This window comes from Taudactylus pleione, unplaced genomic scaffold (genome assembly GCF_031769625.1).
Source record: "Taudactylus pleione unplaced genomic scaffold, aTauple2 ptg000146l, whole genome shotgun sequence".
Taxonomy (NCBI): domain Eukaryota; kingdom Metazoa; phylum Chordata; class Amphibia; order Anura; family Myobatrachidae; genus Taudactylus; species Taudactylus pleione.
In genome coordinates, this window is record NW_028284548.1 from 6,645,296 (window position 1) to 6,669,196 (window position 23,901).

The 23,901-nt window shown below is 41.8% G+C and overlaps 1 long non-coding RNA gene across 1 annotated transcript in view; it reads right to left on the minus strand.

Annotated features, from left to right (window-relative positions):
- Positions 1–23,901, minus strand: part of LOC148522359 (uncharacterized) — a 100,633-nt gene that overhangs the window by 31,742 nt on the left and 44,990 nt on the right. The window contains exon 2 of the long non-coding RNA XR_015878752.1: positions 17,037–17,088. This is a non-coding gene — a long non-coding RNA (uncharacterized LOC148522359). The remainder of the gene's footprint in view (positions 1–17,036; positions 17,089–23,901) is intronic.

The following is a 23,901-nucleotide window of genomic DNA, read 5'->3' on the forward strand; positions in this document are numbered from 1 at the left end:
AGTGGATTTTTTTCGTTTGTATCATGTTTACCTTCATTGATAAATGGGGCCCAGAGTTAGAGCTCTGCCCGCCACCCTGCAGCGCTGCTATAAGGTAAGCAGTCAGGTGGAACTAGCCACAAGTTACCAACAAAGAAATGCTTTTAGCAGCTGTACACAACACCCAGAAATCCGTGATTTAAAGTGCCTGAGAAGGAGCCTGGTGGCAGAAACTACTCTTCTACAACTAATGTGCAATTGGCACTTACTGGGGTCTCTGGAGGCCAAGTAACAATAGTAGGAATAGTCAGTAAGAGCAGGTTCCTTGCAATAACTTAACCCCAAGACAAGGGGTAAAACCACAGACAAATGGTCAAATGAGAAAAGACATGGTGGCAGATTAAGCATGTCCTATAACACAAACAATGACATTACAACCCTTTATACTGATCTTATCTGAATGAGCAAACAGTTGCCACATCCTGTAATATGGTCATTGTTTTAAACTTTAGGGATATGCTGGTTACCTAAAAACCATGTGTTAAATATATTTTGAAGAGCTAAAATGAATGCTATAAATTAGAGACATAATTGAATAACAGTGCAGCCCCAGAGATAACAAGCCTCTGGTCTTCCTCAATAAAGGCAGTGGATGTCAGATTTATCTTCAAATCTGCCATGTCAGCTGCTGAAAATGACTATGTGGCTGAAGATTATATTTAAAATGTTATTTTAGCTCAGGCACAGGCTCTGCTAATTTCTCACAAACTCTGTCCTGCCCCTATTTAAGTTTACACATGCAGGCCAAAAATCAAGTTACAGGGGAAGCTCCCCTACCGGGTCAGAAGCCTGAGTGTATATTTTAAGACTCTGTAAAGAGGATCTTTGTGTTTCATTTTAGACACATGGCAATTTATTTCTCTTTTTTTTTTTTTATCTATTTCCTATGAAAAAGCAAATGTTAGTTCCAGTTTCCCACAGTAAAGTATTTAGGAATGTCTAACGGTTTTCTAAAAAGGAGTTGTTCAACATATATCAAGACATAAACTGCAGAAATTATGTATCTAAACCATCACCATTTAATGCATAAACAATGTATTATATATAAATATAATACCAAACTTGTCAACGGAACAGGCAATATATGTCAGTGTGTACCGAGCTGTATTTGTTTATAAAAGATACTGTAGTACTGCTTTGTTTTTGTTAGAGGCTTGAGGCCCTGCAATCCATTCCTTCCATCCTGTCCTCCTTGTTACCCATATCCCTCCTCCTGTCCTCCCTGATATCCTTTAACATAGCTGCTAACCCCCAACCCTTCTTCACTTACCTTAGTTACACAGTGCAAGGTGGTCATAAGTAGACCGCTTCCTGCATTGACCGGTCCTCTCCCAGGCCCAGGTGCAGTAGTAGAGGTGGATTACATTTTCGGTGGCTCTCAGTGTCTGGTAGAAAGCCGTGGAGTGATGAGTTCATTATAAGACTCTCTCCCAGCCTATGAGCAACTGAGAGCATGGACTGCTATAGGACTCCAGGTAGTCTGCTGCAGGTGGTGGGCAGAGGACAGGAAACCATGCACATGAACACCTAATCCAGCTCTGCCTACTGCCCCCTGGCTTAGTCCGCAGTGTGCTCGGAATCCCATAATACCTGGGATTTAGTTTATAATCCCATGTATTTCTGGACCCAAAATCTAATAATTAATTCATCCATTTTTCAATGTACACAAGCTCGAATGATGCTTAATGCATTTGTTTAAAATGAAAACAAGCAAAATATGTGTAGAAGGCAACATAGCAAAAATGGGGATGGTTAAATTGGTTGGGAGTGGGTTTTACACAAAAAAGAATGGGTCTGTAAAAAAGGTAGGACCCAGTCCCTATTGGGCAAGTATAAAACCTCAGTGTTCATCATCCCAGTGTGCAGCATATTACTCAGGCCCTGCAAAGCCAATCCATTGTGACCAGTGCCACTTATGTTTCCCAATTGAGCTTATTGCACTGTGTGTGACGGTGTGCCTGTTAATTACCCTGGCCCAGGACACCGAAGACTCAGTGGAGGACACTGAGGATATTACTCACCGCTGAAGCAGCATGGGAATCATCGTTGGAGGAGTCACCATTGTCAGGGTGATGAACGGGGGTTGCGGACGTTCATTGGCTGTGTCAGACTTGAATCAGGAAGAAATCAAGCCCCAAACATTGTTCCCCCTTTTGACACAGTTGGCAAGCCAAGTATGGAACACCATGGGACAGCAAATGGGATGTGATCATGGTGAGCTGCATCATTGGTCATCCCACTTACGGCAGCTTATATTAGCTAGTGTGAGCAGGAACAGGCTATTTTGCAGTCACTGATTGAGGAAGCATTTCAAGCAACAAGATAACCAGTGGTGACAGAAGCAAGGGCTGGAAGGCGTGCTCAAGATAAAAGATGGCATAGTTAAGCCAGAAGATCTCAGGGCAGAGCATTGAGGATGATAGATGTGAGAGGTAAGCTGAGAACAAGAGACTGGGGAGGACCTGTAGTGAAGTATAGGGAAAAGAGCTATACGATGCCCACCACTGCAGCCTCTTCCAACAGACTGGATAGGTTCCCATGAGCTATGGTCACTTATTTTTAGCCCAACTTTACCACCAGTGTTTGGGACTCCTATTGGGCAATTAGGCCTGTGGCACATTTGTAGGCATTAGACACATATATGGGCAGTAGGCCTGTAATTTTTTTCCTCCATGTTGTATTAAATACTGTAGGACCAGAAATTGTGCTTCCCCTGTGCAATAGAGGAGTAGCTAAGACAACCACCAGGAGTTCAGTCCTGGTAAAGTTCAGTACAAAGATATTGGACATTTGTGGATTTATCATACTGACTTTATACAGTAAGACTTTATCTAAACACCCCCACAGTGGAACGCAGAGAATCATTTTTATTATATTGACTTTGTGTAATGTTGTTCTGTCTTCTCACTTCCTCCAGGCCTACTGGGCTTAAGGCAGTCATACTTTAACAGACCATGTGAGCACTTGAGAGGCTAAGGGATGGCTGAGGAACTTGCATCTGTAATGACCATTCACACATCAAGACATAGGTGCCATTACCCCCTAGGATTATTTTCATCTGTTGAACAAGGTGCAACTACTGATCCCTGTTGTGTTCTCCGTCCAGTGACACTGACACTGCGCATCCAGGGAGGGTCACTGTGCCATTCCAGTGGTAGCTGAGTGAGTATCCCTGTAGGACCCTGTAGGACCCTCTACTATCTACATCTTTACTAAACTCCAGCAGTCAGTTTTGTGAAGGACAGGAAGCTGATTGTTGTGAGCCAATTATATAGCAAGCTCACAGAGTTATGCTTCCTGCCCTCTTCTGAACTTTGTTGCCCTGTGGTGGAAAAGAATATGTAGCCCAGCAGAAGATCTGCCGCTCACGACTTTCACTAGGGTGATTATGGTGCTGTAGAAAGAAAACCCTAAGGGGGCCCCTTGATCTCTGCTTCATCTCTCCCCCAATCGGTTGATTTAAGATATTAGTCAGGAGGCAGGAGATAGGGGACAAAATATGGTAGGCTCCTGTCCAATCCAGAGAATATACGACATTAATGATGAAAATACCACAAAATTCTAAAAAAATATTGTAATACAGAGGAATATACATATATAAACTATTATTCATTTAGAAGCCAGACAGACATTTTGGCAATCATTAGAGTTTATCCATGTAGATTTTTCAGACCCAAAAGAAACTGTATACAATTTAAAGGTGAACATTCCTCCTCCTCTAAAAACTACAATTGAAATGCTATAGCCTAAAACATGAAGCATTAAGCTCACATTCTTTCATTTAAGAGATTGCATACAAAATGTATGGAAGCACATAGGCAATTTCCTTCTGGTAAGTATTTTATTCTTAACAGCTTGAAGACCAGTCCTTTTATTTCATTGATGGTTAACATAAACTTATAGATATTAATTATTGTCTTGCTGCAATCCCACACTCTAGTTTTTTTTTTTTTTAATGAACAATTCACCCCCTCTTCAAAATTCCACACATCTCGTTTTTTTCCCAGTGAATATATTATGATGTGGAACTGCATTCATGAGATAAAACCAGCATCCCCGCTGCAAGCAGTCAGATAATGTTCAGAGAGGGGCGTATGGGATTAATTGGGAAGAGGATCAGGGATGGAGGAGAGACGGGTGCTGAACAGACAGGCCAGTCTGACAGGGCGATAAGATCAGTTCATTATTGAAGGCTTTCGTACAGCGTGTCGGGAACATCAGAAAACCACTTTCTACAATATATCAAAGGAAGGAAGGATTTCAATCGCTAACGAAGCTGCTGGAATATTTTCTGTTTTTTAAATGAGCGGATTATGGTGCGTCCCTGGAATTTGCACAGTATGTTTAGGGAGCAGAAGGACAGTGGGAGGAGAGTGTGCATTTCAGTCAAGAACTGTTAAAACAAGAGGTCACACTCAAAAGCTTTAATGAGGCCCCTTTCAGAAGACATGAATATGTTTTGATTTTAGAAATCATACAATGAGAAAAAGATAAAGGAAGTGGCTGTATTTCCTATATCCATTTTTTTTTATTTTATGGACTACTGAATTTACTTGTCCATACATGTTCTGTAAAACAAGGACATAGGTTATTCAACAAAAAGCTTTTATTCCCCCTCTATATTTAACCTTTAATATCAGCAACTCTAATGCAATATAAATTATTGTCCATACATTTCAAGGGAATAGTGTTTCAGATTCTCATTTTTATTTAGTCAGCAAAAACAACAAGAGGTCCTAGAAAAAATTTGCTTTCAAAATAGTATAAAAGGCCCTTTCATTTCCCTTAAAGACCATGGGCCAAATGTAATAGCCTGCGATTTGTGGGATCTGGCGCATTTCCGGCGAGATTGTCACTAGATTTAAAACAGCGATTAGTTTAAAAGCAAAACTGTGACTGTTGCTGGAATTTTTCTGGGTCCTGTAAATGATGGGGTATTATATTTGGCCCTATGAGGTATATTACTAAGCCTTGGAGAGAGATAAAATGGACGGAGAAAAAGTACCAACCAATCAGCTCCTAACTGTTACTTTACAGGCAGAAAAATGACAGGAGCTGATTGGTTGGTACTTTATCTTTGTCCACTTTATCTCTTTCCAAGGCTTAGTACATAGACCCTTAACCTCTTCAGGGATACTGGCACATATGTGTACTGTAAGTTTACTTTTATTTAAAAAAAAAAATATTTAAGTGCAAAACTTTTTGATGATTGAATATATATTTTTAACTAAATCAGCCAATATAATGAATATTAAAATCTATTTACAGACAACGCCTTTATAATTTCTGTGCATTCGATTGGGACACATCACATATATTCAGCAACAGTAAAGTGGTGTATTTTTTCAAACATAATATAATGAAAATTTAGTGCAATAAAAAACAGGTAATTTACTCTAGATATGTTTAGGAAATGTGATTGTATTCAACTAATGGATTTTTTTGTATTATGTCTATTCATTTCAGCATAAATAATAAACGTTCACATTTGTGGACATTTAGCGCTCGTGGGTATTTTTTTGTCAGTGTATATGCTATATGTATTTCTTGTGCCAGGGTTTCTGTCTGCTGGCAAATATTGATGATGTCACTCCCACTCCATGCCACGAGTCTCCACTTCTCCCAGATTCTTGCTAGGGATGGACATTGGAAGCCCACCATCAAATGATGGCTGGGCTTCCGCCATTGAAACTTTTGTTGCAATGGTAACTAGCCATCGCAATAAAATAAATTGATGGAAAAAAGTATTCATAGGATTTGCGCATGCAACCCTGTTTACATATACGCAATACCCCTGCAGCACGGCCGGCTATGGGATGAGCTCTACATATGCAGGAATAGAACCGCAAGACAACTTCTCCAGATGAGGCAGAAAACCTAAGGAGTATGCCCAAGTAACAATGCTTTTTGCTATCAACCAATGCAACAAGTTATGGGAAGAGTAGATATGTGTGATAGGATGATTGCTCACTACCCTCATTCAATCAAAAATCAAATATTTTACCATAGAATTGCGTTCAAATATGGCGAGAAATCGAACATGAGTTTACTAGAATTCAAAGCAGGAATTGCAGCAACATTAATTCAAATAGGTGAAAAAAACAAAAACAGGGGTAGGTCCTCTAACAATGGCTGGCTTGAGGGGTAACCGCACCCTGTGCCGGATGGATATATTGCCGCACACAATTGAAAATTGGGCGTGTCCTAATTACCATAGGTCACGCCCCCTAAGTGACGTTAGCGTGGCATGCCTCCCATGTACCGTCAGGTTGGGGGCAATCCCAGCATCCGTCACTAGCTGGGCTTCCCCCAGCCCTCTCCCAGCACTGAATGGATGGCACGTGCATGCGCGCAGCATCCATTCAGCTACTCCAGGGTCCGGCACCGCCGCACAGCTGCGGCGGCGGGGGTGACCAACCTCCCGACCAGACCACCCGCGGGACATTGCGTCCCATGCACTGAAATTGGATGGTTGGGAAGGTGCGCCCTCTATGGGGTGGCGCCCCTGTTTGACCGCACTGGTCGAACACCCCAAGAGCTGGCCCTGCCTCTAACTCCAAGGTGGAAACACCTACAAAAAAAAGCAAGAAGCTGGACATTATCCAAAAAAAAAAATCCTCCACGATGCCACGACAAAAACTGTACAAGACACACTCGCTACATTTGTGGAAAATGCAAAGATTCAGTGGGGTAAATTTACTACAGTTTTTAGAAGTGAGACTTAAAAGTGCATTTGTACATTGGTCTTTGGTGGTTGTTACGTATGAAATGATTCCATACATTCTGGACACACTGGGGTATATTTACTAAAGTGGGAGTTTTTAGAAGTGAGTTTTAAAAGTGATGTTGCCCATAGCAACCAATGAGATTCTACTTAACATTTAACTAGCACCTTCTAGAAGATAATAGCTAGAATCTGATTTTTTTCAGCTTTTCACCGCTTATACTGTATAAAAAATATTTTTGTTAAGTTGTTATTTATGATCTGTTCAATAAAATGTATTAAAAAAATGATTATATATTTCTAACATTTAAAAATTTGTCCCTGAGTAGGTTAAATCTGGAAACAGTAGCTCATAAGGTTTACAGACCAGTAACTGAAATATAGGGGGAGATTTATGAAATCTTGGAGAGTTAAAGTGGGAAAGTTGCTCATAGCAACCAATCAATTCTAAAGGTGCATACACACTAGACGATGTTCTGTATGAACTATATTGGAGAAAAATTTCACGTGAACTTTCTGTAGTGCAGGACAAACAATATTGGGTGTACACGTGGAAAGATATCTTTCAGTGAAGTCATCCTGCCACATCTCTGAACAGGCAATTCTTGACGATATCATCCAAATTGTCCTGCATGTACGGACGACCAAAGATATCGTTATCGTCCAGCAGGAGCGCGCATCGTTGGTCGTTCATTGCATACACATGAAACGATATGAACGATATATCGTTGAACGATATGGTTATCATATCGTTCAAAGATATTGTCTCATGTGTATGCACCTTAACTGTCATTTTTCCAGCACAGCCTGTAAATTGACAGTTAGAAGCTGATCGGTTGGTATGGGAAATAATAATAATAATAGTATGGGAAACTTTTCCACTTTCTCTCTCTCCAAAACATGATATATTTTCCCCATAATATTTTAGCAATATAATGATGTTGACATTGTCACAATAAAAGTGACAATTGTCTTCTTAAAGTACATGGTGAAGGTAGCCACAAAGGGACAGAAATGATTTACTTACAATAAAAATTAGAAACTATGCAGCAAATGCCAGATGGTGAAGTTGAGGACAGAGAGGATATAAAATGCTGTAATGTGGTGGATTAACATAGCTGCGTTTGTAGTGGGTCACATATGTGATGAGCAATGTGGATAGGAGCTCATGTGCTTTATGACCCGCTTTGGAATTGGAAGTTTACACACACACACACACACATACACACACACACACACACACACACACACACACACACACACACACACACACACACACGCCAACTGATTACCAGGGAGACTGAAGAGTCTAGTGATCTCCCTGATTGCACCTTACCCTCATTATGAAGCTATTATTTATATATATATAAAGAGATATACACATTCAAATTGAATAGTTAGTATTATTTCCCTGCATTGGCTATAAGGCACAATGATCCCTATGGTTACATGCATTTTCTGATATGTATCAGTGTGTTTTCATCAACATGTAGATCTTATTAATTGCTTTGGGGTTAATTTACATTTGAATGTAAATCAATTTTATGACACGCCTCTCAGATGTAGCAGTACATGTCCACATTACCGGGGGTAAATGGTTGTCATGCAGCAACCAAGTAGTAGTACACCAGTCTAGGGCCTTGGTACAAATAGTCACAGCTAGTTTTATTAGCAGCACAAAAATAAACAAAACATAAAATTAAATCCTGGCCTCTCCGGCTTTAATTATACAAAATGATACCCTCTCTTAGAGTGGAGGGACCTAACATTCCTCTCACATAAGTCTTTAGCCCAGCACTTACAGTACAACCAGTAATCACAGTGTTTCTTAGTAAGTCTCTGACCTATTCAACAGGCAGTGAGAAACTGACATACCCTTTATCAGCCTCTCACGGGTAGTATGGCAATCAAGACTGCTAATCAGTTTCTGTCCACCAGACAGAAACTGAAAACCTAGGGCATATATATCTCCCCTTGAAAACCTTTACAGTGTTTTTATCACAATATATATTTTTATCAGTATCCAAAAGAAAGTATTTAGTAGGTACAGCTTTCCACAATATTTCTGCTATTAAGGATAGGAAATTAATCCTCATAATACTTAAATTTCTTTCCTATTCAATAACAATAGGATTAGTTATTATTGTGCAGGACTACAAAGCATAAGGTGCTCTGAGAATATATAAAAATGTATCAGTCATGAGAGGGGTTTTGAGTCACATACAGTAGGTCTAGGCCCTATAGCATACCACCAAATTCTGGCACTGCATAGAGTGCCTTCACCTAGGATTAAAGTTACTGGAAATTTCTCAGAACCCATCCAGATATCTAATAATACAAGGCAAGGTTGGATTATGTTTTGGAGGCCCTGGCCTGAGCTATACAAGCTACTTCGAATATCACAGGATTGAAAGTAGGGGGGATAGAAAACAAAGTGGCCCTTTTTGCAGATGACCTACTAGTGGTCATTTCTTACCTCAATGTGACTCTTCCAAATCTTAAAAAAGAATTCCAGACCTTGCACTCTTTCCTACTCTAAAATTAACTATTTCAAGTCGGCATTTCCTGGTTAGTGAGGCTTAATGTGATTAAAATTTATATATTGCCTCGTATTCTTTATGTCCTCCAGACCTTACTGGTAGCCATCCCTCGTGGGTAGTTTGAAGATATTCTCTATTTAAGCAGAGACACCTTGATGGCCTTCCTCACTTTTACACTTAGTATGAGTCACTCTTTATAGAATTATAGATTGGACCAGATCAAGTCTTACCAAACAATGGTTATCTCTAGAAGGCTCATTTTCGTTGGTCCCTCTTTCCTCTTTGCCTTTGTTGCCCCTTTTGCCTTCTATTTCTCACTTAACCATGGGCCCTCATCTGATGATTTGGAAACGCCTTAATGGAACTGACTACATCTCCTCTGTACCTACCCTTGCTATGTCTTTGCTGGCAAATCTGGCCTTTCTCCTTGGTGTGTGACATAAAGCATTCCACTGTTGGGCTCAAGAAGACATGGTGAGAGTTGGACAATTATTGGGAGTGTATGGGGTTCTTCCGTTTAGTGACATCCAAAATAAATGGTGTCTACCCAATGGTGAAATTTGGCAGAACCTTCAGGTGACACATTATCTCCAAACAGGTGTTTTTCCTAAATGATGTAATCGTACATTTATGAATTTCAAACAAATGACCCAAGTCCCTAATTACCCTGTTCATATCCTATCTGACATCAATAGTTTAGTTGGCATTAATTTCCCTTCGTTATCGAACTTTACTAAATATTGGGAAAAAGCTCTGGAATTAGTTTTTAGTGATACTAATGTTTCAGCTGTGCCCTCAACCAATTAGAATGTAAGCTGTCTCATGTGCAAGGTCTTCCCTACCCTTGTTTTTATGTCAGCATTTATTTTGTCTACTTGGTACAGTATGTGCCTGTTTATGTAGTATAGAGTATGTCCTATGTTCCCTTTGTCTTGCACTGTAGACCACTGTGGTGCCGGATGTGGATTAAAAGATCTACAGTAAAAAGGTAGACAATATCTAGATAGACACCAGATGTTAGACAGTCAATAGGTCGACAGGGACAAAAGGTCCCTGTCCCTGTCCCTGTCGACCTTTTGTCCCTGTCAACCTATTGACTAACATCTAGTGTCTATCTAGACATTGTTTACCTTTTTACTGTAGATCTTTAGACCGGATCCTGTGGAGCCTTATAAATCAACGATAATAATTAGGCTGCACAGCTCAGTAAAATCATATCATGCACATGACACACATGACCAGCAGCCTTATTATCAACTTAGACCAGACACAATCACATTCATGATGTCAATAACAATCACCATCCCTTGATAGTGCCTCAAACACGAAGCTGAAGGGATTCATGTATGGTGTGACGTTAAGCCACACTCTCATATAATCATTTTACAGTTAGAGTTAGCAGGAATGAGGCCACATTCCTACAGAAGGACTATACTTCCTGGGACCATACTGGGAAATTAGAAAAATTATTGCCTTCATAGCTAATTCAATGTATAGGTATGTCACAATCATACAGGCTTCAAATAGGCAGCAGGTGGGTAATTAAATCAACAAGCATTACAGAACAAATGCCAATAAAAACTAACTTATGCATTTTAATACCATGAGTAATAGGATGTATATAGTTCCATTTAGTAGCTTTTTATGAGTCTTAAAAGAGTTACTAGTATACACATAAAAAGAAGGTCTCACTCATCTTTTTTTTGCTAAATCTTTTTATTTTATACCTACGTACTGTATAATATAGGTGTAAGTCATAATAAATCTGTTATACAAAAATACAGTTGTGTACTGTTTTTCATTTTAGAAAAAAACTTTTAAAATAAACACAGTATCTGTAAGAATAACAACAACAAGGCATTTGCAAGATATTATGCAAAGTAAAAAAAAAGATAAAAAGAAAAAAAAAACAACACATCATAAATATTACAAGGTATATCAAGATTCATCACACCAAAAATCTGTCCGCCCCGGGAAGTTACAAGGAATAAGGGGTGAGAGAAAGAGGGAAGGCATGACATTTACACCTCGTGACTGTAAGAGCTGCTGTATATACTCAGCTTAAAGCTGGGAGTCACCAGAAGGGCCATATGGATGGTGCAAATAAGAAGGGGAAGAGTGGATATCCCTGGCAGGTGCCAGGGATCCCTGGCAGGTGTATAAAAGGAAGGGGAAAGATATTTATTCATCAGAATTTGTATTGTAGGAACAGTATAAAGGGTGCCCAAAGGATGTATAAAGATGTTCGGGAAACCAAAGTGCCAATGAGTCTCTAAAAGATGGCCCCAGGTAACCAAGTGAAATGCCTTTTCAGCATCAAGGGACAGAAGTAACTTGGGATCCACCTGTGGATAGTCAGCTAGAAACAGCATTACCATAAATACCTTCCGGATCTTAGTCACAGCACTGCATCCCCAAATAAAACTGGGTTGATCTTGGTAAACATTTGAGGGAAGAATCATTTTCAATCTTTCTGCTATTGTTTTTGTGAATAATTTATAATCTACATTAAGTAGAGATATAGGTCTACAACAGGATGTGGGATCCTTCCCAGATTTTGGAAAACCTTCACAGTGGAGGTGGAGATTACCAGTAATGAAATTAAATAAAGGGGTAAGCGTGTCCACAATACGTGGTTGAAGTAATTAAAAAAATCACCACTATGGCCACCAGGACCTGTGGATTTCATCAGCTTCAGACCTTTTATGGCCCGGGTTACTTCAGAGGGAATGATTGGGTGTAGAGAGCTTCCAGATGGACCTGTGTAATGTGTGGGAGGGAGATGTGGTTCCATAACTGTTCTTTATTGTCTGTGTCTATAGCATCTTGGAGTAAAGTTGGTTATAATAAAGAAAGTATATATCAGCTATAGTCTTGCCATCAAAATGGGGGATAGAGTGTTCATCCTTAAGTGGTGCTACGTCCTCTATCTCCTCTAAACAAATGTGAAAGGAGGTGGCTAGGCTTGTGGCAAAACCTGACAAAAATGGAATTTACCAGCCACTAGGAATAACGATATCTAATTGTGCTACTACTTAGTCAAATCGCAATTTACTTTCCCAATACGTGTAAGGATGTCCAGTCAGGGTAGGCAGGGAAGGCAGAGCCTCCCCTGTCATAATCTCTCCCCATACTCCCTGTCATGCTCCATAGTTTTGCTATAAAAACTGTTTTTTTATACATGTGTGCCTCTCCAGCCATTGACCTCACCACACGTGAATGTGTGTGTTTAGTAGCTAAAGAAGGAGAGCTTTTAAAGTCTTGGAAAGCAGAGGTTAAGATTTGGAGTGTGGATTAACAGATAGACAGTAAAAAGGTAGACAATGTCCATATAGACACCTAGGGACAAATGTAATAGGGTGAGAGTTTACAAAATGTGAGAGAATACTGTCACATTTTTAAACTCCAAGCCAATGTATTAAAGTCGCAGAACATGCAAACTCGCATGTTTTTCAGACTCAAAAAACTCTCAAGATTTAAGCTCTCATCCAGATGCTTCCAGTTTTGAAGTTACAACTCAATTAATGTATTAGTGTGAAAGTTTTACTGCTAAACTCTCACACTTTCTAAACTCTAACCCTATTACAGTTGGCCCCAGATGTTAGACAGTCAATTGGTCGACTGGGACAAAAGGTCAACAGGGACAAAAGGTCAACCCAGTAAAGGTCGACATGTAAGAAGGTTGACATTTACAAATTGTCGACAATGTCAAGAGGTTGACATATCAGTGGGTGACACAAAAATGGTCAACACATGATTATTTTAAGTTTTTAGCCCTAATCTTCACCCTAACCCTTCCCTTGGTGTCTAACCCTAACCCTGCCACCTGGTGCCTAAACCTAACCGTCGGGGTAGGTACCTGACTATAACTGTCCCTTCTAGCATCTAACCCTAGCCATCGGGATAAGTGTCTAATCCTAACCCTCCAGAAAGTGTCAAACCCTAACCCTGACCCTAAACATAACCCTAAAAAACTAAATAAAATCATGTGTCGACCATTTTCATGTCTACCTTTTGACCCCGTTGACCTTCTTACATGTCGACCTTTAGCGTGTCGACCTTTTGTCCATGACAACTGTTTGTCCCAGTCGACCTATTGACTGTCTAACATCTGATGTCTTTCTAGACATTGTCTACCTTTTTACTGTCTATCTACAGTATAGTCTGGCACTCAAGGTTTGAGCCGCCCTATATTAAGCATCTTGACTTATCATTATTTCTCCAAATAAAAGATAATGGAGGAGATGTGCTCAGCCTTGGAGAGCAGTAAGTACCAACCACTCAGCTCCTGTCATGTTACAGGACGTGTTTATAAAAGTACAGGAGCTGATTGGTTGGTACCATATCTCTCTCCACTTTATCTCTCTCTAAGGCTTAGTACATCTACCGCAATGTCATCAGAGACAAAAGTTGTCCTTATTTTCTTAGTTATTGAACTTCAAAAATTATGCCAATTTAGCAAAGTGCCAAGAAGAGTGGGGCCTACATTAAATTCACCTTCAGCATGACCCATATAGGGACATGATCCATAACAGATATAGGTTCTATATCAGTGTCAATTACCTTTTGTGATATTGAACTGGAAAGACAGAAATAGTCCAAAACATTATGGGTTGATGTCTTGACCTCCAAATATTCAGGAGACCAAATATAATTCAATCCAATTTTAGGTTGCCTTGGGGTACCGGGAGGATAGCTTTTTCTATCCAACACCACAAGATTAAAATCCACACACAGGATAATCTGGGTGTCTGTATTAAGGTATATTTTGTTAATTATGGCAATGAAAAGATTTTTAGCATATGGGACAGGGACAGTGTCAGACTGGGGCATGAAAGGCCCATGGGGGGAATGCCGTGGTAAGGGACCATACTTAAGGGGTGTGGTCAGCCACCACAGAGGCTTAGCTAACCATTATAGAGTGCATGGTCTGGGCAAATTCATAAATATATATAGTAAATGCTGGTAGTGCATACATGATAATGTACCAGATTGATAACAGCAATATACTGGTGAATATATTATAGTCCTGGGAGTACAGTATATTGTAATATATGTATAATATTTAAGTACATGATGGTGATCAGGTCTATCTATATCTTATATATTAAGGTAGTGTACATGTGATAGGGGACCCTGGTACTGACGCCCATATCTTAGGTCTAGTAAAAGGGAAATACATGCCATTGTAAAAAAAAATCAACTATCTAAGCTCTTACCACTAGGATGACTTAATTATAGGATAGTGAATGAATGTACAGCTACAATGCCATTGCAATCACTGGCAGGAACCATGACTGTGTGCCACGGCCACCCACTTTGATTGGCATGAGGAAGAATCTTGGTGAAGTGAACAAAGCACCCATGTTTATTCGTAGTCCTTCTCCACAAGGTAACTGACACTCTAATAGAGTAATAATGTATAATTTGAGTGCATAGTCTGGAACCTGAAAGAAAGGGGTGAGCCCCAAGGCAGTGGGTCCCACCGGGGATTTCCCCTGTACCCCTGTGGGCCAGTCCGACACTGGAAAGGGCCATAAACATTGCACAGTGTATATCTATTGCAATCTATAGTAACATTCATTATTATGTAACAACTTCATTGTTCAGGATCTGTGTGATGAATTTCAAATGGGTCGCCCCTGCAAATTAGCTACTCCCTTTGCCTTGGAGAAAAATGAGGAGGAGGCCAGAACCTTCTGATGCAGCATATTTAGCTTTTCAATGGGGGGTCATGTGGGTCTCTTTGAGGAAAGCAGAACTTAAGCAAAGTTGTAACCCTTACAATAGATGGTATGAGTGCCTGAGGAACAATACTGAAGGCTTTGGAGGGTGGCCTTGCAAGCAGAGCCAGTAATGGAGATGATGTGAGGGGGCCTATTTAAATAAAAGTCCTCCCAGAAGTCTGAAATGCCTACCATGTGTTTGGGGCTGGTGAAATTAGTACTTGGGGACCAGGGGAGACACACCGGATTGTGAATGGTGAGCAGAGGCTGAAGACTCCAGATGACAGGTGAGGTAAGGCTGATTACTGCATCTGGCTTCTCTCGGCATCCCACCACCTACCAGGCTCCTTGTCACGGTCCGGTGCAAGAGTTCCTCTGTGGAAGACGGTGAGCCAGGGGGTTCAGATGGCTAGTAAAGTGTCAGTCCTAGTTTCCCCAATAAAGGTCAAACCCAGGTGTTGGCGATACCTAGCCAGAGGGGCGGAGTCTAACCCACTTGGTGGTTTTCACCAGTGACCCCTCCAATTGGGATGTGGGTTTTGCCGCACCAAGTGAGCAGGTCGCGGCCCTCTGAATAGGTACCTGGGAGAGATGAGGAAACAAGGATGACACTGTAACTAGTATACAAGAGATGAACAGAATACATGCAATGAACTGAACACTTGAACACTGGTGATGAACAGAATACTTGAACACTGGTGATTAACTAAATACTTGAACACTGGTGATGAAAGGAATACTTGAACACTGGTGATGAAAGGAATACTTGAACACTGGTAATGAACTTGAGAATGTAGAGATCCTAGTTGCAGGCTTGTTTGAAAACATAGGGAAATGTACTGGGAACTGCAACAGATTCAGGTGCTGATTTGCACAGAAAGACACAGATAGAAATTGACATAGGCATGTAGTGGGGATTGCTATAGATCCAGCTGAGAGCTAACTAGAAACTAGCAAGAAACCTGACACCTCAGTAACACAGGGAAGCTGTAGGAGAGCTAGCAGCACACTACAAGACATAGGAAAAACAACATAAAACACTGGACTTCTGAGTAAGAACTAAAATCTCAGACTGAGAATTAGCATGGGAGCTAATACAAGAAATACTGGAGAACTGTGAGTAGGCTGAAACAACACTTCAAAGGAAATAGCACAGAACAACACTTGGTGAGTATCACAAGTCATTGGAACATCGAAGTTGAACAGCAGTTTCCTGTTCCTGGAGTCAGACTTAAATACCCCTGGGTAGCTGGTCATTGGATCAGAGGCTCAGCTGAGTGACAACAGGACTACCATTGGGATAGACTAGTCAGGTGATATGGACCAACGTGGCTGCGCCCATGCCCAGCACCCCAGAAACCAGGACGCATGCACGGAAGCCCTAGCAGACCCTGCGGAGAATACTCAGACACCACTCACCTCCACTCCAGCAGTATACATTCAGTCAGTAAGACCAAAAAGCCATGCCCCCTTGTCTCTCTCATCTTCAATTAGTTATCTATACTCCCAGAATGCCCGGGAGAAGGGTGCTCCCTGGAATGCAAAGTGGGCAGGAACGTTTAAATTGCATCATCATATGCATATCCCTAAGAACTTGATGGCAAATATAGCAGTAAATGATGCCCACCTGTTCCCATTATACCCGGCCTCCACATATTCAGATAGACATAAATAAAATATAAATATGGTGCAGGTGCCTTGGTACAAGTTAATGCAACATTTATAGTAGCTCCCACAATCTGGATAATGTGGAGAAGCTTATTTTATTAATTTCTGAAAGGATTTCCCTGATTTCTTCCTATTTTTGGAACCAATTCTAAGAATTAAAAATTGGGGCACAAAATGGAGTCAGTACTGGAGTCAGAAAAAAAGCACCTGATATACTGTATATGTGTAGATGAAAAGAAGACCAATTATGTATCCTGCAAGCAAAAACTGCATTTTTACACACTGATACATCAGTTTATACCATATGCAATGTTTGGAAGTGTATAGCAGTCATCTCACCTCAGATAGGCTCCCATGAGCAGTGTTTCCCAATGATTAGACCATGATTTACCTAGAAAGACAAAATTAGTTGTAGGTCAAGCAATTAAAAAACAAATATAAGGCGACTAATAATAATAAAAAACAGCATACAATATACACAATGCATCTGCTTGTGTATAACAAAAGGTATAGCTAATTTCATGGGCTCTCTTATGCAGTTTGGAAAAGGCTAACATTACTAGTACATTAATAGTACATTCTACATAGAAGGGGCATCAGGGATGTAAGACTCCATTGCTTCCCTCTCCTCAATTTTGCTTTAGGCTGATGATGTCGGTTCATTTTCTCAAGGTGTTGAAATCTGTTATATTCAGAATGTGCAGAGACCAGGGCGTATGCAGTGAAGCCCCATATTGACATCATTCTAGAATTGACTGTGTATGGGCCAACACCCATCCATGATCAGAAATCAGATCGACAAGCATCACTTAATTTAGTCTAATTACAATGTAAGAAAGGACAGAAACCAAAGGAGCACTTGTGTACTAGATCACATATTGTACAAAAAAATCAAACCAATAATCAAAACACAAAATAATGTCAGGTGACTTTGAAACAAAAAAATAATATGTTTCCAATTGAGAAATATAGTGTCCCCAGATATTGGAGTTTGAAACATGGTTCGGATCCTGCCTCGACTCTATGGCCCCCGTGGCTCTATGAGAAAATTGAACTCAATAAAGTAGGGTAATTATCCATATTCTTCTTATTCTTTACCCTTTAGATTTCTCTTTCCCTTTACCCTTCTGAAAGATGAATCAAGATCTGAGGTCCTTTAATTGTGAGTCTGACAGAGTTGCTGATTTCCCTGGGCTAAATCATGGATGGAAGACTCAGCAGTGGTTATAAAAATTACTGTTTTAGATATGTGGTATATATTGTGTTTTGTTATTTCCTACACTGTGTTAATTATTTATATTTATTTATATATAAATGATAGTTAATAAATTATTGACTTGAATTATTCACAAAATATAGTATAAGTCTGTATATTGGGTCTGAAATATAAAGTTTTGTCCCCCCACAAATTTGAGCTTATATATTTATCTCAATATAATTTTTGTGTATGTGTAACCTCCACTATTGTGTCATTTATATATGCATAGTTTGTGAACTATCATTATCATTAACTTGATATGCTAATAATATATAGCATTAAGTTATCTTTGTTCTTGGACAAATGCCATAAACCACCAGTTTTAATCAATAGTTGTTTTGAATTTAATTTCAGTGTATTCTTTTGTTGATTTATGTGGGTATATGGTGCTATTTCCTGTAAGAACTGTTTCCAACGCAGGATTGTTGATTTCAAAAGATTTGCATCAAAACACATCTAGTGACTCTATGTAAGGATGTCTTATTATGATTGGTTTATTTATTACCAGTTATTTATATAGCACACACATATTCCGTAGTGCTTTTGCAGAGAATATTTGGCCATTCACATCAGTCCCTGCCCCAGTGGAGCTTACACTCATTCAGAGCCGGTCGCACAGAGCGTGCGGTCGGTCTGAATGAGGGGAGGATGTCTTGAATTTTCAAGACGTCTTCCTTTGCGGTGGTAAGGCTGTGGGTTAACACCACAGGCTTACGACCGCCTAAGGTGATGGTCGCGAGGGTCAAGACCATCGCGACCATCGGGGCTTACGACGAGACCCTAGGGTAGGGTCTCCCTTGTCGTAAGCCCCGGAGAGCTTTCGGCTCTGTCTGAGCCAGAAGCTCTCCACTGACATCACTGACATCCCATGGGAACGCCCCCGTTTGGGCTGCCACCCCCCCGGCCCGCCTTCCAAACGGGGCGAGCTGCCAATCAACATCGACAGCTCGCCCCCTTAGGATCGAGACCCGCTACGACCGGCGCTGTCGGTCGTAGCGGGTCTCATGCATGCGCACGATGGCGCCATTGTGCGCATGCTCTGTGGGGGGCCATCGACCCGGTCCGAGCGCATCGGCGCTAACGACCGGGTCTGAATGACCCCCAATATTCCCTACCTCATGTACACGCACACACCTACACACTAGGGTTAATTTTTCTTGGGGGCTAATTAACCTACTGTACCAGTATATTTTTGGAGTGTGGGAGGAAACCAGAGTACCCGGAGGAAACCCAAGCAAGCACAGGGAGAATATACAATCCTCAGTGATGTGAGGCAGTAATGCTAACTATTACACCATCTGTGCTGCCCTAGATTGAAGAAGGGTACTTAAAGCCCACTACGTTTTATTTTATTTACCTCTGACAACCGACAGTTGCTACAATTTTGCACCCGAATGGACTTCTTATTCTCCTTTGGATACTGGAGACCAAAGGGGTATTTATCAAAGCTGGGAGAGAGATAAAATTGTAAAAAATAAATTACCAACCAATCAGCTCCTAACAATCATTTTATAAACACAGCCTGCAAATGTAAATTGGAAGCTGATTGGTTAGTACTTTATCTCTGACAATTTGATCTCTCTCCCAGCTTGGATATTGGTATTGCAATTGCAATCCTTTTCAACCTGACAGGAGACAGACGGAGTCGGACCAGAGTGCAGCAGTCACATTGACAAACATCCTCTGAGTTTGATGCATTGCGAGACCTGTACTCACAGATGGCTCCATCACCAGCATTCTATTGCTTGGATACGGACCAACACTCCATCTCTCTGCAATATATGGCCGAGGACACTTTTTGGACACACTTAAGGTGAGCAAGGAATTATACACAATTGTTCCCTGATTTATGTTCATTATCATGACTTGTATGCTGCCACAGACTATAACAATATATCCTGTTCCTCATCAATTTCCACAAGTCATAACTATTTAACTTATATTTGAAGTGGTCCCTTTACAATTGAGGGGCTTTCTTTTTGGGAACTTTATACTTGTTTATATTTAACCTACACAGAGCTTTCTGATTGATATTTACTATAAGAGAACAACTCACTATGACAACAATACAGGAGCTTGAATCATTAGCCATCAACTGCAGTTTTTGTGACAGTATCCATATTGTTCTGCGTAAGGAGTTGCTATATGTTGTAATAACTGTGATTTATATAACTACATAATATGTAGATACACCCTTTCTAGTGCAAGTTATATGTTTTAAAGTCAAGTGACTTATTGTTTTATTTTTATTATGTTTGAGTAATAAATATGTACTTTTTACACTAGTATTCCATAACCCTTGGTTTCTGCCCTTTGTATTTTTAGGAGACCGGTCACTCTCCAATTGGTAGCAGCAGTGTACTTGGCCTTTTTACATTCTGGAAACTGTAGGCAGTTTGATGATGACGCATAATGGTTCTCAGTACAGGGAGAATTCTCCTGCCAGTACGTGGGTTGTGTGCTCTGTCCTTATACTAACAGTTGCCTATAACATGGCTAACTTAATGCAAGCTTACCTACTCTCTCAATTTGGCCGGGAGCCTCCAGAATATCGGGTGCCACTTCTGGCCCCCGGAAAGGCAGGCAAGCCTCCCAGCGGCCGCCGACCCTTCCGCCCCCCACCGCAGTAACGTTAGAAACCCCCACAGCAGGGGAGGCCAGTTACATGCTTCACGATGAATTGTGAAGAGGGGGTGGGGCCATTATGATGCTGTCACGCCCCGGCCATGCCCCCAATACCGGCCACGCCCCCACTGTATACAGACATTCAACTTTCTCCCTGAAGGAGGGAGCTGAATGTCGGCAAATATGACAATGCGAATATTTGAAAAAGGTGAATATGTATAATAGGGGTGAGCGGGTTCGGATTTCTGAAATCCGAACCCCCCCGAGCCCCCCCGATCCGAGGCCGATCCGAGTCAAGCTCGACTTTTCCCACCTGACTCGGTTCTGAAATCGAGGCAAAACGTCATCATCCCGCCTTCCGGGTCTCGCGGGTTTTGGATCCTATATAAGATACCCGCGTCGGCACCATTTTCTCACTCGGCTGTGGACAGTGAAGAGGGAGGGTGGGAGTTAGGGCTGGCTGGGCTGTGTAGTGTAGTGTAGTGTAGTGCAGAGTAGTGTTGTGCTGTGCTGTCCTGCATTGTGCTGCTGTTGTCCATAGGGGCTGTGTCCACTACTTCAAAGTCCATAGGGGCTGGCTGTGTTGTGCTGTGCTGCTGTTGTCCATAGGGGCAGTGTCCACTACTTCAAAGTCCATAGGGGCTGGCTGGACTGTGTTGTGCAGTCAGTTGTCCTAGGGGCTGTGTCCACTCCAAAGTCCTGTGCAGTGTCCCAGTCCTAAAGGGGTGCTGTAGTGTTGTCCAGGGGGTGCTCTGTCCATCAGGGGTGCTCCCCCCAAGTGCTAAAAAAAAAATATTTTTTCTGTTTGTGAATTGTGTGCGCAGTAGCCGCACGTGCATCAACAAAGTAGTGCCAAGCGTGTGCCTGTGTCATAAGTAAAGGGCCGGCTGGCTTGACCGTTAAAGGGTGCTGTAACCCCCAAAGTACACTCCAAACCAAATAACAAAATATTTTCTGTTTGTGAATTGTGTGTGCAGTAGCCGCACGTGCATCAACAAAGGAGCAGCGCCAAGCGTGCGCCTGTGTCCCATAAGTAAAGAGCCGGCTGGCTCATTTCTTAAAGGGTGGTGTAACCCACAAAGTGCACTACTCTCCAGCAAAAATAAAAAAATATTTTCTGTGTTTAGCCGCACGTATATATCAAATCGATATAACATAAATGGAGGACCAAACTTTCTCCGATAAAAATAAAATAGAGGAAGATCAAGAACCACTTCCTCCTAGTGCTGAAGCTGCTGCCACTAGTCATGACATAGACGATAACATGCCATCAACGTCGTCTGCCAAGGCTGATGCCCAATGTCATAGTAGAGGGCACATACAATCCCAAATGACAAAGTTCAGGAAAATGACCTTGAAAAAAACATTTAAATCATCTGAAGAGAAACGTAAACTTGCCAATATGCCATTTACGACACGGAGTGGCAAGGAACGGCTAAGGTCGATCCCTATGTTCATGACTAGTGGTTCAGCTTCACATGACGATGGAAGCCCTCCTCCCACTAAAAAAATCAAAAGAGTTAAGCTGGCAAAAGCACAGCGAAGAACTGTGCTTTCTAAGAAGATATCACAAATCCCCAAGGAGAGTCCAAGTGTGGTGGTGGTTGCGATGCCTGACCTTCCCAGCACTGGACGGGAAGAGGTGGCTCTTTCCACCATTTGCAGGCCCCCTGCAAGTGCTGAAAGGAGCACCCACAGTCCACTTGCTGATATGCAAATTGAAGATGTCACTGTTGAAGTACAACAGGATGAGGATACTGGTGTAGCTGGTGCTGAGGAGGAAGTTGGCGAGGAGGATTCTGATGGTGATGTGGTTTGTTTAAATCAGGCTCCGGGGGAGATAGTTGTTGTCCGTGGGATGAAAAAGCCCATCACGGTCATGCCTGGGCAGAAGACCAAACATTCCACCTCTTTGGTCTGGCAATATTTCTATCCAAATCCGGACAACAACTGTCTTGCCATATGTACCATATGTAAAGGTGGAATAAGTAGGGGTAGGGACGTTAACCACCTAGGAACATCCTCCCTTATACGGCACCTGCAGCGTGTTCATAATAAGTTACTGTCAAGTTCAGAAACTTTGGCTAAGACCGTAAGCAATCCAGGGACACCTAAATCCCGTTGTCCTGTTGTATCCAAGCGCCTGCAAACCACACCGTCAACTCCCTCCTCGTCAATTTCCTCCTTAGTCAGGATCGGAAGTAGTCCTGCAGGCCATGTCACTGGCATGTCTGACTCTCCTATCCGGGATTCCTCCGGAGGATCCTGCATTGCTACGCCTCCTGCTGCCGCTGCTGCTGTTGCTGCTGCTGGGAGTTGTTCATCATCCCATAGAGGAAGTAGGAACACCACTACTTTTACTAAACAATTGACCCTCCAACAGTTCTTAGCGAGTAGGATGAAGTACGACAGCAGTCATCCTGAAGCAAAACGTATAACTGACGCCTTGACTGCTATGTTGGTGTTAGACATGCATCCGGTATCCGCCATTAGTGCAGTGGGATTTAGACAATTGATGGAGGTAGTGTGTCCCCTGTTCCAAATCCCGTCTAGATTCCACTTCACTAGGCAGGCGATACCGAGACTGTACAGAAACACTGTCCTCAGTGTCCTGAAAAATGCCGTTGTACCCAATGTCCACTTAACCACGGACATGTGGACAAGTGGAACAGGGCAGACTAAGGACTATATGACTGTGACAGCCCACTGGGTAGATGTATCACCTTACGCAGCAACAGCAGCAGCATCACCAGTAGCAGCATCTCAGAAACGCCAGCTCGTTCCAAGGCAGGCTACACTGTGTATTACCGGTTTCAGTAAGAGGCACACCGCCGACAACCTCTTAGAGAAACTGAGGGAAATCATCGCCCAGTGGCTTACCCCACTTAGACTCTCCTGGGGATTTGTGATATCTGACAACGCCACCAATATTGTGCGGGTATTACATCTGGGTAATTCCAGCACGTCCCATGTTTTGCTCACACAATAAACTTGGTGGTGCAGAATTTTCTGAAAAGCGACAGGGGCGTGCAGGAGACGCTTTGGGTGGCCCGAAAAATTTCTGGCCACTTTCGCCATTCAGCGACTGCGTGCCGAAGACTGGAGCGCCAGCAAACACTCTTGAACCTGCCCCGCCATCACCTGAAGCAAGAGGTTGTGACACATTGGAACTCAACCCTCTATATGCTTCAGAGGATGGAGAAGCAGCAAAAGGCCATACAAGCCTATACATCCACCTATGACATAGGCAAAGGAGGGGGTATGCACCTGACTCAAGAGCAGTGGAGAATGATTTCCGTGTTGTGCAAGGTTCTCCAGCCC